Source organism: Cebus imitator, unplaced genomic scaffold (assembly GCF_001604975.1).
Source record: "Cebus imitator isolate Cc_AM_T3 unplaced genomic scaffold, Cebus_imitator-1.0 Scaffold578, whole genome shotgun sequence".
Taxonomy (NCBI): Eukaryota; Metazoa; Chordata; class Mammalia; order Primates; family Cebidae; genus Cebus; species Cebus imitator.
In genome coordinates this window covers 92904-107342 of record NW_016107893.1, presented here as the reverse complement: position 1 = coordinate 107342, position 14439 = coordinate 92904, and the positions used below count along the sequence as shown (strand labels likewise).

Sequence of the window (14439 nt, the reverse complement as noted above, 5' to 3'; positions counted from 1 at the left end):
AAAAAGAAAAGAGAGAAAGAAGAGATACAGGAAATTCCAAAGTGGATTTTCAAAGTCCAGGACATTTGCTGGGAAATCTTCATTATTAGGTGTAACCAGCCCTCCATGCTAAGTTTATTTCTTCTTTCTTTTCTTGATTGGACCAACAGATCCCAGCAAACCCTGAATTTAGTGCACATCGTCATGTATCTTTTCTAGTCTTCTGTTTATCCCTATAGAGATGGATGGATGTATAAACTGAACAAGAGCTTGCATCTCAGGCCAAGTCAGGTGTATTTTGGGGGCTACCTTTCATCCTTTTTTTTCCCCCACTACTAAGGTGCCTGTCTTAAGCTATTGGCCTTATATCAGTTTGTATCATAAGCCAGTTTGGTCCTAAATATGCAAGAAAAACACATTTTTCCTTACTATTTGTTTCATTGCTTGGAGCAATGGTAGAGATACTTTGAACAGATCTTTCCACACATCACAGTGACCTTGATGTACATAAAGGTGAAGTAGACAGAAGCTGGCAAATATATATCTAAAATATAGATATAGATTTCAGGGGCATTTAGAAAAACCGATGACACTGAGACACTAGACTCCTATATTTAGCAAAGCGGAACAGAATTGGTAGTTTAAAGGGACAAAGGGAAAGTAGGGCAGTTTTCCTTAGAGACTTTGGACAAAGGCAGCTGTTCTTCTTGTGGAGGTAAATTAGATGCCCAGGGGAGAATTCATACTTCACACGGAAGCACTGGTCACAGGATTTTCAAACACTTGTTCTTAGAAGAGCTTTATTGTCCTAGCTTGTCATTCCATTCACTATTCTGTTTCAAATCTCCTCTTGCAGGTTGGTCCCTCACCTGCAGCTATGGAAGGCAGTAAACCACAGTGTGTGACACTTATAGGCCTTGGGTTTATTCTGAATAAGAGGAGATTTCACAGATTGATTGTCCAGTTTGATTGTTTTACTTTTTTTCTAGATATCTCACCCAACCCCATTTCTATCATGTTTGTGAACTAGATCTAAGACAATTGTATAGGGCAACTAGGGTCCAGGTGTAGCAGACATGGTGGAATTTTTGTGCTACCATTGAAGTATAAAGGTTAATCTAAGCCTTGGAAGTTAACAAGCATAAACTAATAGAATGCAAGGGTTTGGGGAGGAATTACAGTCAATAACTTATTTATTACTGGACTTCTGGATGCACACACCTGGGAACAATTGCAGAAATACTGTGGAGCTAAGAGGCTCTTTTGAACTGAGAAAAGCCCATGTGATCATAATGACTATTCAGAATAAGATCAGGCAATACTGTGGTCTCAGCTTGGGCAACATAGCAATACCCCATCGCTACAAAAAAATTTAAAACTTAGCTGAGCATGGTGGTGCATTCTTCTAGTGCCAGCTACTCAGTGGGGAGTTGAGGTGTGAGCATCACTTGAGCTCAGTAGGTTGAGGCTACATTGAGTTGTGATCGCCCCACTGTACTCTGGCAACCTGGGTGACAAAGTGAGACCCTGTGTGAAAAACAAACAAAAAGCCCACCCTGGTCTTGGGAGAGTAGCATGTATTCAATGACATTTTAATAAAGTGAAACTAAAAATAACTACTTTTTTTCTCATATTCTCTATGTTTTATTTTGCTAGATAGGAGTATATTTAGATGAAACTGAGAGAAACATCACCTTTGCTTGGGAAAGCGTATTACTGCGATAATTATATATCATACTAAATTTCATTGGCATGGGACTGGGGTTCCTCTACACTTACGTGATTGTGGAATCACTAAACTCCAGAAATATGAACTTAGGAGAAACCAGTGGTTTTAGTCTTTCAGCCTTAGCGTATTCAGAAGATAGGCCTGTTCTAAGGGAAAATAACCCATGACGCAAGTGCTGAAGACATGGCCCATGCTGCCTGGAATGAGGCTGCTTCTGGAGGAATAATCAAGCACACCTGGGGTTCCTAATACATCAGGGGCAAGTATTGATTTAAATATAGATTTTTGGAAGTTTTGGGGGGAATTTATGAAAGCACATGGGGTAGTTTATATTAGAGTGTTTCTCAGTGGAATATGGCAAGACACAACTTAAGAAGTAGAAATAGAATCAAGGAACATGAAGGTTGGCTTATTTTACAGTGTGGATTTGAAGTTAATTATTGTCCTTACTCATTTAAGGGACTTCTAAGATCTTTGGTTAAACCTTCTATCTCACTGGTCATAGGACAGGAACACAGGACAATGATAAGAACTTACTTGCAGCTGGTGGAAATAGAGGCAGATGTTTCCTAAAACTCTAATAGTATCCACATTTAAGGAAAATATTTCTCTCTCTGAATTATTGATTGCAAGAGTGGCTGCTAAACGGAGCTGGGTTAACAGATGAAACCAGGTGTGGGGAATAAATGCAGACTGGCCTCACTCTGTGTGCTGCCTCTGCTCCTTCAGTTCCCAAGAGAAGGGGAAAAAATTGCTAACCTGACAAATTCTAGAATCCAGTGCATTTCCCGGGAGTCACACATGCCTTAAAAAGTTGATCACTCTCCTGTGGCTCTATCTGTGGCTCTCCTTCAGTTCCTGGGCTTGCTATGTGCCCGAGTTGATAAGCTGATCCAAGGCCTCCCTTTCTTCTCTATGTGTAACTCAATACTGGTTATTGTGTTGAGCTCCTGAATCACACAGAAGCTCAAATACAATAGGACCCAGTCATTTTCTGTAGCAGGGGACAGACTCCCACTTAGATCTTAGATTCTAAGTCATATGCTCCAACCCAGCTTCACCAGAGTTTTACATGAAGGCATTGGGAAGTGGTGTAATGAGTTAGCACAGGGGACTTTCTTCACCATGCAGCTATTCTTCCATGTATGCCTCGCTCCTTTTAGAAACATTTTTCAAGGAGGCTAACTGTAAAGTCAGTATTAATCAGTCCTAATCAACTGTCCTCAAGACCCCAGGTATACCACAGACTCCTTATACTCTTTATACATTTATTCTTTATGGGCCTAGATTCTGTTTTATCTATTCTTCAGCATAGTGTTTTTCAAAAATTCCCTTAGAAGTATTTCTGCTTGTACAGATGATGAATACCGACACTATGTCTGAAAGTAAAGGCCAAAGCAAGCTACCACTGAAACAGAAGATTGTCTGGAGTTCTATTTTTTAAAAACAGACAAAACCATGATCGCTTGCAGCTACAAGATACATCCAGATTGTTTCAATAAATTATGTTTTAAATTACTTATTGCAGAGTAAAACTGATTCTGCAAGGGAGGTAAGGAATTGGGCTTTGTAATGAGACAGGCTGAGTTTGAATCCCAAATTCCTGTTTATTGGCTACGTGACCTTGGGAAAGTTAGACTACCTTGAGCCCCAATTCCTTTAGGTGTAGAAAAGGTAAGAAAAACAAAAACCCTGACTTATTGGTTTAAGGGGAGACTAAGTTATTGGATATATTTATAATGTTACAATGTGTATAAATACTTGTTATAATTTTTCTAGACGTGTGTGTATGCTTATGTTTTGCACATCATATACCTCTAGTTATTTGCCTTCAGTTCCCAGGAATAGGCTTCTTTTAGTTTGAGAGCATGAATCTAGTGATGAGGACCATTTCTGGAAGATGCATTCTCTCTCTCGGGCCCTTGCTCCTCACACATGGACACAATGATTTAGTCTACATTTGCTTCAAAGAATGAAGCAGAAAGGCACTTTCTCAAGTGGCCTCACCCTAGGGAAAGGAATTCATAGTTTGTTTTTGGTTTAACTAATCCCTTCTTCCTCTGGGCTGTCCATTTTTGTTTCTCTTTTTAAAAATCTTCCCACTTAGTACATGCCTTCCAGCTGTTTCTGCTGTCCAGGACACAATGATGAATTCTAATACAGCAGCAACAGCTGGAGAATTTCACATTTTCCTTTGGGAGATCCCATTGGTTGGTGCAACTAAATGAAGACATTTTAGGCATTTCCCTAAAGTGCTTCTCTACCATCCTTATGGCTAGTTTGTTTGCTCACACTACTTGAGAAGAGGTCTATTAACACAATGATTGCAAAACATCTGGGGGAGATATTTAGATATAAGGGGTGGCAGGAGATTTTATTGCTATTAATGAAAACATCTCACCATTTGGCACCATAGCCTATGCCTTTTGAGTGCTGTATATAGCAATGCCTGATTGCCCAAGATAGGCTTTGTCCTAGGCTTCACTGCCAATTAAAATAATAAATAAGTAACACAAGCCATAGAGATTATAAGGGGCATAATGGTCCTACCTAGCCAAATAAATGAGGGGCTGGCTGGGACAAAAAGAAGAGAACTACAGAGGTGCATGTTTCCTCCCCAACGGTGCCATTTTCATTGTTATTTTATCTACATTACACTGGGTAAAAAGAAGTATCTAGTCACAACAGGGTCATAACAAACAGCTGAAGTGTTTCCATCCTCACGGGCCATAGACAGACAGTTTCCTTTCAGTACTTCTGACTACGTTCCCCTCACTACTCCTGTAGAAAGCTTTGGATGAAATTACTTCACTGGGAGAGAGAAGAGTACATTAGTTTCATCCTATGGGAACAATCAAAGAAGTATCAAATCAATTCAACATGTAAATAGAGAAATAAAAACTACAGGAATATTCCATTTAAGGCTGAGAATAAGGGAAATGCATTTTGTTAATCTAAAAGTCACATAAATAATATTAATGGTTTTACCCTATCAAGTGCTTACTGTGTGCTACTCACCATACTAAGAAATAACCTGTTTTATTTAATCTCTTAACATAGTCATTTTTAGTAAGTACTATTATTTTTATGAAAATTAAGAGAATTTAGTTAATTTGTCTAAGGTCACAGAAGACTCCATGACAATTCTTCACAAGTAAGGTCAAAACAGGTCTGATGTCAGTTATTGATTTAATTACTTTTGATGTGGCAGATTTTGATAAGCAGATGCATAATAGTTTACAAAGAACACAATCAAGACTTTGCTCGCAAAGTGTTACCACTTCTACCCTGACTTACCACAAGGCTCAGGAGACCCTGAAAGGAAGGGAGTTGGAAACTGAACCGAACACATAAAATTTTGTATTGCACTACAATGAATTATTTGTTTACATGCTAGCCTCTCCACACAAACCCACACATGCACAAGCCCACTTAAGAGTGAGCTACTAAACCAAGGACCTAGTTTTATTCATCTCTGTCTGCCTATATGTGTCTGCCTTATTACAGGCTCAAATGAGATCATGTTAAAAAAATTATAAAAGAGAGAGGAGGGGAAATGAGAGGGATGTAGTATTTCTTAGAAGTATTATACAATGCTAGCACAATTACAGTCTATGTCTCATCTCACATTTACTGTCATTTTGAAGAAGGTGGGATTATCCCAGTTATAAAGATAAGAGAACAAAAGGTTAGAGAAGTTACACAAGTTAAGAAGGTCATTTAGTCAGCGTGTGATAGAACTGGGACAGGAATCTATTTTTGCCAAATGATTGATCTGTGCGGTTTTTTTCTGTTGCCCATGCTGGAGTTCAGTGGTGTGATTATAGATCACTGCAGCCATGAACTTCTGGGCTCAAGTGATTCTCCCACTTCAGCCTCCCAAGTAGCTAGGACTGTAGGTGTGCACCACTATGATTTGCTGTTTTTTGTTTTTGTTTTTGTTTTTTAATTTTTTGGGAGATGGGATCTCGCTATGTTGTCCTGTCAGGTTTCAAACCTCAAACTCTCGTCCTCAAGTGATCCTCCCACCTCAGCTTCCCAAAGTGCTGGTATTACAGGCATGAACCACCATGCCTAGTTCTCTATGATTCTTCTACAACATAAGGTTGAACATGTAAAATTTTACCACCATTAGTCTTACATCATTACAGTTAACTAACTTTTAACTTTGCTGAAGAGATAGGAGATAACCATTAGGGACAGTTGACTGGTGAACTATTCATTGCGAAAGATAATACAGAATAAGAAACAACATTGAGATATAGAGTGTAATGCTATATTTCTTTTAGCCTGCTGAGTTTTAGTCTACTATGGGGAATGAAAAAGAAATTTTTTATAAGAGCTGAAAATATGATTTCCAAATTCAGGAGATAAATTTGTACCAAAGATGGAGGCTTGAGAAGAGATGATAATTGTGGCAGTTAAAGCATTGGGAGTCAGTGAGTCCCTGAAGGAAGAAAATATAGGCTGAGAATAGTGCTGAAGGTTAGTCTGTAAGAAATGATAAGAGAAAAAAATTTAAAAGTCTAACTAGTCTCTGATAAAATGGACTTTATACCAACAAAGATCAAAAGAGACAAAGAAGGGCATTACATAATGGTAAAGGGATCAATGTAACAAGAAGAGCTAATTATGGTAAATATACATGCACCCAATACAGGGGCACCCAGATACATAAAGCAAGTTTTTAATGACCTACAAAGAGACTTAGACTACCACACAATAATAGTGGGAGACTTTAACACACAACTATCAATATTAGACAGATGAGCTAGACAGAAAATTAACAATGATATCCAGGACTTGAACTCAGATCTGGACCAACAGGACCTAATATTCAACTACAGAACTCTCCACCCCAAATCCACAGAATATACATTCTTCTCGGCACCACATCACACTTACTCTAAAATTGACCACTGTTAGTAAATCACTCCTTAGCAAATGCAAAAGAATGGAAATCATAACAACCAGTCTCTCAGACCACAGTGCAATCAAATTAGAACTCAGGACTAAGAAACTCATACATAACCGCATAACTACATGGAAACTAAACAACCTCTTCTGAATGACTACTGGATAAATAATTAAATGAAGGCAGAAACAAAGATATTCTTCAAAACCAATGAGAACAAGGACACAACATACCAGAATCTCTGGGACACATTTAAAGCAGTCTCTAGAGGGAAATTTATAGCACTAAATACCCACATGAGAAGTGAGGAAAGCTCTAAAATCGACACTCTATCATCAAAATTAAAAGAACTAGAGGAGCAAGATCTAACAAACTCAAAAGCTAGCAGAAGAAAAGAAATAACTAAGATCAAAGCAGAACTGAAGGAGATAGAGACACAAAAAAATCAATAAATCCAGGAGCTGGTTTTTTGAAAAGATCAACAATACAGATAGACTGCTAGCCAGACTAATATAAAAGAAAAGAGAGAAGAATCAAATAGATGCAATAAAAAATAATAAAGGAGGATATCAGCACTGATTCCACAGAAATACAAACTACCATCAGAGATTACTACAAACAATTCTATGCACATAAACCAGTAAGCCTGGAAGAAGTGGAGAAATTCCTGGACACTTGCACCCTCCCAAGCATAAATCAGGAAGAATTTGAGTACCTGAATAGACTAATAACAAGGTCTGAAGTTGAGGCAGCAATTAATAGCCTACCAACCAAAATAAGCCCAGGTCCAGACAAGTTCACAGCCTAATTCTACCAGATGTACAAAGAGGAGCTGGTATCATTCCTTCTGAAACTATTCCAAATAATACAAAAAGACGGAATCTTCCCTAACTCATTATATGAGACCAACATCATCCTGATACCAAAACCTGACAGAGGCACAACTAAAAAAGAAAATTTCAGGTCACTATACATGATTAACATTGATACAAAAATCTTCAATAAAATACTGGCAAACCAAATGCAACAGCACATCAAAAAGTTTATCCATCACGATCAAGTAGGCAACATCCTCAGGATGTTCAACATATGCAAATCTATAAACGTAATCCACCACATAAACAGAACCAAAGACAAAAACTACATGATTTTCTCAATAAATGCAGAGAAGGTCATCAACAAAATTCAACAGAACTTTATGCTAAAAACTCTCAATAAACTAGGTATCGATGAAACATATCTCAAAAAAATAAAAGTTATCTATGACAAACCCAGAGCCAATGTAATACTGAATGGGCAAAAACTGGAAGCATTCCCTTTGAAAACTGGCACAAGACAAGGGTGCCCTCTCTCATCATTCCTATTTAACATAGTATTGGAAGTTCTAGCCAGATTAATCAGGTAAGAAAATGAAGTAAAGAATATTCAATTAGGAAGAGAGGAAGTCAATTGACTCTTATTTGCAGAACATGGTTGTATATATAGAAGACCCCATCATCACAGCTCAAAACCTCCTTAAGATGATAAGCAACTTCAACAAAGTCTCAGTATACAAAATCAGTGTGCAGAAATCACAAGCATTCCTATACAGCAATAAGAGACAAACAGGGAGCCAAATCATGAGTGAAATCATATTCACAATTGCTACAAAAAGAATAAAATACCCAAGAATACAACTAACAAAGAATGTGAAGGACCTCTTCAGGGAGAACTACAAACCACTGCTCAAGGAAATAAGAGAGGACACAAACATATGGAAAAACATTCCATGCTCCTGGTTAGGAAGAATCAATATCATGAAAATGGCCATACTGCCCAAAGTAATTTATAGATTCAATGCTATCCCCATCAAGCTACCACTGACCTTCTTCACAGAACTGGAAAAAAACCACCTTAAACTTCATATGGAACCAAAAAAGAGACCACATAGCCAAGACAATCCTAAGCAATAAAATAAAATAAAATAAAATTTAAATCTGGAATCATTATGCTACCTGACTTCAAACTATACTATAAGACTAAGGTAATTAAAACAGCATGGTATTGGTACCAAAACAGAGATATAGACCATTGGAACAGAACAGAGGCCTTGGAAGTAATCCCATACATCTACAACCACCTGATCTTTGACAAACCAAAAACAACGAATGGGGAAAGGATTTCCTGTTTAATAAATGGTGTTGGGAAAACTGGCTAGCCATGTGCAGAAAGCTGAAACCGTACCCATTCCTTACATTTTATACAAAAATTATCTCCAGATGGATTAAAGATTTAAACATAAGACCTAACATCATAAAAACCCTAGAAGAAAACCTAGGCAATGCCATTTAAGACATAGGCATAGGCAAGGACTTGATGACTAAGACACCAAAAGCACTAGCAAGAAAAAGCCAAAATAGACACATGGGATCTAACTAAACTTAAGAGCTTCTGCACAGCAAAAGAAACAGTCATTAGAGTGAACTGGCAACCAACAGAATGGGCAAAAATGTTTGCAAGCTACCCATCTGACAAAGGGCTAATATCCAGAATTCCATAAGGAACTAAAACAAATTTATAAGAAAAAAAACAACCCCATCAAAAATTGGGCAAAGGATATGAACAAGCACTTTTCAAAAGAAGACATTTATGTGACCAACAAACATATGAAAAAATGCTCAGCATCACTGGTCATTAGAGAAATGCAAATCAAACCACATTGAGCTACCATCTCACACCAGCAAGAATGGTGATCATTAAAAAATCTGGAGACAACAGATGTTGGAGAGGATGTGGAGAATAGGGGCACTTTTACACTGTTGGTGGGAGTGTAAATTAGTGCAACCAGTGTGGATGACAGTGTGATGATTCTTCAAGGATCTAGAACTACAAATACCATTTGATCCAGTAATCCCATTACTGGGTATATATCCAAAGGATTATAAATGGTTCTGTTATAAAGACACATGCACATGTATGTTCACTGCGGCACCATTTACAACAGCAAAGACTTGGAACCAACCCAAATGCCCATTAACTATAGACTAGATAAAGAAAATGTGGCACATATTCACCATAGAATACTATGCAGCCATAAAAAAGGATGAGTTCATTTCCTTTGCAAGGACATGGATGAATCTGGAAACCATCATTCTCAGCAAACTGACACAAGAACAGAAAATCAAATACCACATATTCTCACTCATAAGTGGGTGTTGAACAATGAGAACACATGGACACAGGCAGGGGAACAACATACATTGGGATATGTTGGGAGGTGGGGGGCTAGGGGAGGGATAGCATGGAGTGGAAAGGTTGGGGAGGGATAACATTAGGAGAAATACCTAATGTAGGTGAACCAGGAATGGAGGCAGCAAACCACCATGGCATGTGTAAAGCTATGTAATAATCCTGCAAGATCTGCACATCTTAAAGTGTAATTTAAAAAAAGAAGAAAAAAAAATTAAAAGTCCAGATCTTAAAGTATAATTTAAAAAAAAGAAGAAAAATATTTTTGAGTCCAAAAAAAGAAATTTTGAGAAGGGCTATCTAGAATGGAGAAGAACCAATACAAAAGTACAAAGAACATAAAAGAGAAAAGAGTTTCAATAAAAACATAAGCCACAATATGTAAAAGTGAATTAAGAACCAAAATATGCTCATTGGATGCATTACTTAGGAATTCTGTCTATCATCTATTAGATATTTTGAATTTTTGGGTTATATCAGAATAGCTAAGGGACATGTGAATTGAAAAAAATATTTTATTTAAACACATCAATAAAGGAACCTCTAGTTTCCACTTAGAAATAATAATTAATATGGAGTACAATTCATATCATGAAAGAAGAGTCATGATTGACTCCCTTATTGTGACGTTTTTCTTTTATATATTTATATCACCTGATATAAAATATTATGTATTTGTCATCTACCTCCTGACAGTGGATGTAAGCTCATTAAAGGAGGCACTTTATTTCATTACTACTGCATTGTCAGTGTCTAGGACAGGAGGTGGACAAATATAGCCCACCTCTTGATATTATAAATAAAGTTTTATAGGAATACAGCCATGCCTGTTTATATTACTTATGACTGTTTGGCAGAGCTGAATTATTATGACAGAGACCATATGGCCCACAGGCCTAAAATGTTTATTATCTGGCCAGTTGCAGCAAAAACATTTGCCATCTCCTGGTCTAGAACAATACTTGTCTATAATGAGTGCTCAATAAATATAATTGATAAATGAGAGAATTAATAAAGGCATTGTTCTTAATCATTGAACATATGTTGACAAAATTACTTAATCTTTCTAAGCTTTGTTTCCTCACTTATGAGAATGAGATATAATAGTATATCTTAAAGGACAGAAGTGAGCATTACATGAGATATACATAATTAGCAAATGGTAAAATTATAAAAAACAAAAATACTTGTTCCCTTCCCTGTCATCCCTTAAAATGCTATCTGTGAAGGTAATTTCACATCCTGCTGACTGGCAACTTGTGTGTCAGGACTTGCTTCTTATCACTCTGCTTGGAGTCCCTCTGGTCAGCAATATGAAGACAATGTAACGATATTGATCCACCCAAATAAGATGTTCTTCTGTCCCTAGCAGTTGTGAGACTTAGACTGCTCTATCATGACAAAAGTGATAGAGTCTAAGCGAAGTCACAGGCCCCCAACTTCCAAGTCATCCCATCCCTTTAAAGTCATTATTTCCTCATTGGCATCATGTTGCTTGTGACAGAAAGAGAAGTAGGTAATAAAAAGAGACATTTGGGATTGATAAAAACTCTGGCAATGATTTTCCAGGGCACAGACTTTCCCCTCTCTAATTGTTTCAGGGGGTCCTTCAATATTCATGGCACTCTCTGCAATGCAGTACACTGTTCAATGCAGTTCTCAAGACCATTCAGTCTCTTATTTTTTTTTTTAACTTTTGCTAGTTTTATTTTTTTAATGGCTGTTGGACATCCAATTATAAAGGTTATTTTTGATGTCACTTAGCTTTCAAAAAGTGCTAGAAATAAAAGCTATTAAAAGCTTTTGTTCTTAGACACACACACTCAACCAAGAGAGATATTTTCAATTTCATTTTAAAAAGGGACTTGAACATTAAAATTGAAGCCATTGAAATTGGCAGGTACTAAGTAAATGAAAGGAGACAATATAAATATTTCAATTTTCAAAAGGATTTTAATAGCTAAAAGTTTAGAAAAGACAGTATAAAAACAGGAAGATGTTAGAAAAATAACATTGCTATTAAATATATGCTTCCGGCTCTTTGTCATTTAGGTCCCAAATGTCCGTATTGTTTGAGGCAACCTGAAGTTACATCACAAATTTCACAATTCCTATATTCTGTGGATATCAAGACATTTCCATACTTGAGTAAATAATTATGTAGTGAGATTCTATGTTTTGTGACACACTTACCTACTAGATGTTAGGCAATACAAAAGTGGCTGGAAAGACCACAATATCACTTCAAACAAAGCTTATTATATTTCCTGAGAATAGCATTAGAAATATTTTCAAAGGATGACTTTCGTCCAGCTAATGATAAACACACTTTAATCATATTTAAATGAGACGTAAATAGAAGAATGGCTTGCCAATATGTTTTAAAGATAATTTATTTTATCCTTTTGCGTTTCAAGATAAACTGTTTTACCATTTGAAATTTGTAATTTAAAATATTCAATGTAACTTTGGTCATTCTCTTGTTTTTAAATGGTGAGACAAGATTGTCTTCAGGATGCTATTTGCAAACATTTTTCTCCAAATAAAATATTTAGGGTGTGTATAGATCTTGCTCATAATAAATGAAAAGATAAATTGTCCATAAATGTGCTTATTTTTCTCATTAACAGTGACTTTGAAGTGTTAGAGACATCTTGGTAGGTTACACAGTTTTGATCAAATGACCATAATTTACAAACCTAGTAAATGCTAGATTACTGTGAAATTGCAGAACTATTTTCACTTTTGTGATCATCATTATCTGATTTTTAATTTGTTTACATAATAGAGATGTTACCAGTCTCTTCAGTCAGACTACCTTGTTTCAAATTTTACATCTGCCCTACCTTGAAAAATAATCTAACCTCTTCAAAGTAAAATTTTTTAAATATTTAAAGTGAGTATAATAGCACCACATAGCTCTGCGAATTGTGAAAATATTGTGAATTAGTTCATGTAGAATAAGCAGGGCATTTTAATACTTATTTACCATTTCTTGATAGTATTGTGGAAAAATCACTGAGCACCACCTAATGAGAAGTTGGTATAATTTCCACTTTTAAGACTTTTCACTGCATAAATCAGTAAACTTACCAGCATCTAAGTTTTTTATTTTTAATATTGAAAATATCTACAAAAGAGGTTATGCACAAAGATTAAACTGTATGATTAATATGAATTAGCTTCCTTATTGGCCCACTGTAGTCAGTGAATAAACGTATAATGTTTAAACAACGGATTTAAACATGTAGTAAGTTCATGTCTAAAAAATACAGTCAAATTCTTGGGGAAATATAAAACAAACACACTTAAAAAGCAAACGGCAAAGTAGAGATAAGTTTTGCTAAAAATATAGTAGACAGGTTTATAATTCTTTTACAAAGAGCTCTAAGAAATTATTGAAAACTCCACTGAGATTGCAATAGAAAAATAGGCAAAGAAGCCAAGAAGGTAATTGTTTGAAGAGGAAAAATCAAATGGCAAATAAATATACACACAAATTAACCTCATTATCTAAGAAGTTTTGGGGGAATTATTTTTGTCACTTGTTACACAATGCTTTCTATGCTGTGGTGGCTCTCTTATATAGTTCTGATGGAATCTCCAATTAGTATAACCTGATGAGATCTTTCTGCGTTGTAACCTCTACAGAGAGAAGGCTGGCAACACGTGACCAGATAAAAAATGTCTACAGCCTTGGGGCTGCAAAACCATGCAATGGAAATAACCAGATATGCTGAGTAACTGTCATTAATGAAGTTGTTCATGCATTCATTTTTAACAGGAAAAAAGAAAACTCAGTGTCCTACAAGAGGGAATTGATTTTAAAAATAAAATTTAGTGAAAGAAAATGCTTATATAATAATGTAATGTGAAAACAGCAATCTGAGTTCAGTTTTGTATGTATATGTGATTGACTACCTAACTAGTTTATTATTGAGCAGGAGCTCTAGGGGATCAATCGAAAAGAGCTTTCCTTTTCCTCAGTACTATATTCAATCTGCTATGTCAGCTCTCCCTTCCACACCAATGAACAGTGTCTTAGGCATGTCACACAGCTCAAGCAATTCTTATTTTCAGGAATTGAAAAGTCCAGTTCCCAATGGCAGAGTTAGGAAAAACATTATAATGCCTTTTGCTCCTACGAAATTCATTCAATAAATTTTATTCTCTTTTTAAAATTTTAATAAAATTTTAGCTATTTTGTATGTAGTTTGGATGTATGTAATCGATGGGTTAGCTAGGGATCCTGGAATGATTTTGGATAACTCTCAGCAAGCTTGGAGGTGATACATAAAACACTTCTAAGAATATGCCAGGTTTTCTCACCTATTGTCTTGAGCTGTGGTGATGAATCCAGCTCCTCTCTTTAGAATATGTGGGCACTTCTCACCTATGGCACTTACCTTTGGACATTTTTTAAAAGCCTAAAAAGAGAAAAATTTGCTTTCTAATATTCTTTTAATTTTAGAGTTCATATGATTTCTGTTGTCTTCTTTTTTTTTTTTTTTTTGAGACGGAGTTTCGCTCTTGTTGCCCAGGCTGGAGTGCAATGGCGCGATCTCGGCTCACCGCAACCTCCGCCTCC

The 14439-nt window shown here is 36.3% G+C and overlaps 1 long non-coding RNA gene across 2 annotated transcripts in view; it reads right to left on the bottom strand.

Annotated features, from left to right (window-relative positions):
* LOC119469134 overlaps positions 1–14249 on the bottom strand; it is a 477229-nt gene extending 462980 nt beyond the window's left edge. For both annotated transcript variants that reach the window (XR_005197948.1, XR_005197949.1), the window contains exon 1: positions 14181–14249. This is a non-coding gene — a long non-coding RNA (uncharacterized LOC119469134). The remainder of the gene's footprint in view (positions 1–14180) is intronic.
* Positions 14250–14439: the final 190 nt, after the last annotated feature.